Below are 4,651 nucleotides of genomic sequence, written 5' to 3'. Positions count from 1 at the left end.
CATGTGGCTCTGCGTGGTTTTGTGTGTGTAATCTTAATATGTTCAAAACATTTTAAAAGGACTGCAACTTTTTAAATAGTGTCAGTGTAGTTGGGGAAAACTGTGTGTGTGTGTGTACATATACATAATACCCATTAAGAGGTTGCAATCTGTGTTTAGAACCGAGAAAATACAGTAGGGGGAGGCTGAAAGAGGGCTTATCTTCCTTATTTAGCAATGTCTTGGCCAGCAATGGGGGGAAACTGGAAGAGAGCCTGGGAAATGAGAAAACACAAATATTCACAAAATATTAGTACTCATGCAAAGGAAAGTGAGTGGTTTCGAGTGAGTGCATGTAGATAGACACATCCTTCCCCTCTTTATTTCTCTGAGTCAACCTTTATGTAGGATAAAAGGTATGTTCACACATACTCCAAACTGTTGTCTTTCAGTGTCAGGTCTGTTGTGATTCACCTCAGTGTCCAGTATATGGCGCCGTAGTGTTTCCACATAGTGATTCAATAGGTGATGTAGAATAAAATAAAGCTCCATCAGTTCCAGAAATACTGACATAACAATAACAACAACAAAACATTACCAGCCTAAAGCGAGCCAGATAATTAAATGAAATTCAGCTGGCTGTAAGAGTGTAATTTCTGCTTTATTAAACCATACCCGGTAAGCAGAGTTGTGAGAAATGATTGCACAAAGCAACAGTGGTCATTAGGTGCTCATTGACTTGATATATAATATTGATAGCATGAGTCTAAAACCCAGAGCCTCGTGACGTGTGTTCTTTTGTACCTGAAACATTTCAGGGTAAAATTATATATTTGAGGCTGAATAGGCTAATCAACAAAACAAAATGCTCTCATTTTGTGGCTGCCAACTTCATAATCTACAGCATTAATAAAGTGTATTTTACTGCAAGGATTTAATGTTCTTATGGAAGCATAAGCTTGCCAAGAGATTCATGCAATTTCATTAATTCCAGTCAAATACCATCTGCTGTTATCTCAGAATACATTTTCTAAAACGGTTATCTAGGAACCACATTTGACTCTCATTCAGATCTCTGAGAGTATCTTAACTATGAGGTCAGGACCCAAGGTAGTTTAAAAGGCACTTTCTTGTAAATATATATCGTGTGATTAGAATACTGAAGGTTATAATGAGGCTGGGATGTCGACTGCAGTTTGGGTCCCGGGTGGAAAAGGTTTTCTATCCGGTTTTGTCACTGCTTTACATCTTGATGAGCTAAATGTGTTTTGACATTGCAACTTGCTGAGCTGAGATGGAAACAACTCAACTTTGGTTGTGTTTACACTACAGAGAGGATGGTGGGAGTGTTAGCAGGGATGTTGTGCACAAAGAGCAAGCGTTGAGAAATCCTTATTTGGCGAGAGAGGACAGTGATCAAGTCTGGGCACAATCCTTAAAGGCAAACACTCTCACAACACTTACTTAAAGTGGCTTTATGTAACTTTCAGTTTGTGTTGATTCTAGTGGCCGCTTTGGACAAAAGCGGTAGAGTTTTTACCACACCTGCTGTCGTAAAGATCTTTTCTTTACGGTGCTTTATTGCCCACTGTAGATTACTGAGTTAGTGTTACCGAGAGGTCATATAGTTGTGATGAATATATTGCTCAGAAAGAAAATCATTCATTTACAATAAGATAATACGTTACAGATGCATCATCGCATTTCAAGTGTTGCATACGGTAACTTAGCCTACTTTGGATGTATTGTGAGCTAAACCGGGTAACACTGTCACTGTGCCACGAGCCAAAGCATTTAACAACGAACATAATAATTTAGATTTATATAGCGCATTTTATGAAACCCAAGGACGCTTTACACAAGTACAGGGGAACATAAGGGAAAAGAAAATAGTAGGCCAACACAGACTAGAAGGAAACATGTCCGGGCTAAATGGAAGGGGTACAAGCACATTGCGCAATCTAAAGTTATTTTATGAATACAATAAACATAGTACATACCTGAGGGGCAATTCGGGGACGTTTTTGAATAGTTAACAATCCTGTAATTGTCTCCATCCGTTGAAAGTCCGATCGAGATTGCCTCGGTTTCGCCCGTCGTCTTTAACGTTCCCTTTTAGCTTTTAGTTGTTCTTCGTTTAATTTCCTTCTTTTCTTCTGGCCTTGCCCAGTATCAGCCATAACTACAGCAGATAACTTCGGAAAAAAATGAAAATACAATTAGGCCTATATAAAGAAATCTCCTGCTACCTTTTACCTGGCTGGATACAATAGCACAGGCTTTTCTGGTTTTAGCCAAAACATTCTGCGTCCCATCAGAAATGTCTGCTCTGTAGCCCGGTCTACATGCCTCAAATCATTTAGTGACTTAGTGGGAAAAATCAGACCCGGGTAAAGGCATTAATAAAATCTATATAAAACTAGCGTTCTTTTCACTGTTAGTCTCGTTTGCTGTTACAGGTCATTTATGATCATCAGATGAAAAATGACGCAGTTTCAGAAACATTTAGAAGTTACATACAGTCCCTTTAAGCAGTTTTGTCAGTATGATTTTCATCTTATCCTCAGCATCCCTGCATATGGTTAATGAGACTATTTTCATAATTGCCATGGAAACTGATTTTATACTGTTTTAGTATGGAGTACTCAAGAAGTGCATTGAGCCTTTAAGCTTAATCAAACTCGCTTCCTAACTGTAAGCCTGAAGAAGGTGGCACTCAGCTGAGCTGTGGAATCATTAAGATATGCCAGTTTTACTTGAGAGATTGTCACAAAATGTATTTTTTCCTGTGCTTTACTTCTAACTAGAAATTCACACATTCTTCTGATTGTACTTTGAATGGTGACCTTTTCGACAGAATCATATGGAAATGAATTCCCATTTTAGGTATGATCTGCTGACAAACAAAAACAAAGAAAAACCATATGGACTCCTTTTCAGTGGTAGTTAAAGGTGTGTGCCCGAAATACTGAAAAAACATTGCTTCCACACAGCTCTCAGAGACCGTTCTGTGAGATGCGTGCAAGGCCGGACTGGCCGTCAAAACAAAGAATACAGAAGCTCTTAATACAACACACACAGAGGGAGTGCGACTTTATTCTCTGCTCAGGTCGCTATTACCTTACTGTATCTTCTTTACCTTGCAAATATTTGTTTACTGCTATATTATTGTTCTGAATGTCGAGTACAGCCCCTTGAACAAAACAAAATGTCATACTGACGTGTACCCTGTAAACAAGACCAAAGTTATGACATCTCACTCCAAACTACATATGTCAACCACGTGATGACGCCATGATGAACAGTCATAGAATCATCAAATTAGGATTTTTTTCTTCCCGTGGCAACCACGGCAGCCAATTAAGCAGTTATTTCAGTTTTTAGACAAATTGGTCGACTGGAGGACGTTTTTCATGTGGCAAAAAATTGTGTTTAAACAGATGAATCCGACAATGGTGCTCGAGAAGCAACAAAATGCTCTCCATGCACATTGAAACGTCACTCAAGGTTCTGAATGAGCAATTAGTTTGAAAAGCAAAAAGTGAATTTATAGCTAAAGAAAAATAAAACAAACATACCACAGCTAGCACAACTTTGACAGTTGTCATGGCATTGTCTGTAGCCATATTCAGAAGTGTATGTTTTGTTATTCCTTATGTTTTGTTATAACCAATTCCTTAGTTTCACCGGATAAACAGTCTACCCATGAATCCCTCAAAATACTGATTCACATTAAATCAAGAACATGCACAATTCAGTCAAGTATTCAGTGATTAAAACCATTTTTTTTTATTGCAAGTCACCTCAAACAACTTCAAATAAAACCAATGTTCCAAAGTCACAGAAAAAAGCTACAGTCCTAAAATAGTTGTGTGTGTGTGTGTGTGTGTTCTTGTTTAACTATATTCGTGTGCTCCAAAAACCGGGAATACAGTATACTCCGGACAGCTTTGTGGGGCCAAAGTGCTGGACCCCACAACTTTAAAGGGCTGTTTGAGGGTTAAGACTTGGTTTTAGGATTAGGGTTAGAATTAGGTTATGGTTAGGGTGAGGGTAAGGGTTAAGGTTAGGCATTTAGTTGTGATGGTTAAGGTTAGGGTAAGGGGCTAGGGAATGCATTATATCAATGATGGGTCCCCACAAAGACAGTGAAACACACTGTGTGTGTGTGTGTGTGTGTTTTATTACAGTGACTTGACACCAAAGCTATGCATGCAAAAAAATTGTACATGGCAGTATGTCCGTTCTACAATCTAGCTAGCACAACAACACCATCATAATAATAAAGCGTCCAAATAACAATGATTCAGATCTGTAAATTGCACCTGAACCCAAACAAAGCAAAAAAAACACTTCTGGGAGAACATGGTCATTTTGTAAGGCATAAAATATCATCACCATTACAGACATCATCATCCTAATCTGTCTCATATACAAACACTGTACAACATAAACACAGAAAAACATTGGTGTTGTCATCCAAAATACAGCAGTACTCTTAAAATAAAGGCATTTGGATAAGATAATGAAGATATTTAAAAGCTACAGTGATCACAAAAAATCAGTGAATATGAAGTTTGATTTCTGTTGCGGGACAACAAAAATTATAGTCTGTAGTAAGTTGTAACTGAGAATGGGTCTGGGAAGGGTCATTCACAGCCCATTTCCAAAG

Source organism: Sander vitreus, chromosome 18, assembly GCF_031162955.1.
Source record: "Sander vitreus isolate 19-12246 chromosome 18, sanVit1, whole genome shotgun sequence".
Lineage (NCBI taxonomy): Eukaryota > Metazoa > Chordata > Actinopteri > Perciformes > Percidae > Sander > Sander vitreus.
The sequence above is the reverse complement of the archived record's forward strand: the minus strand, read 5'-3'. Positions refer to the sequence as shown.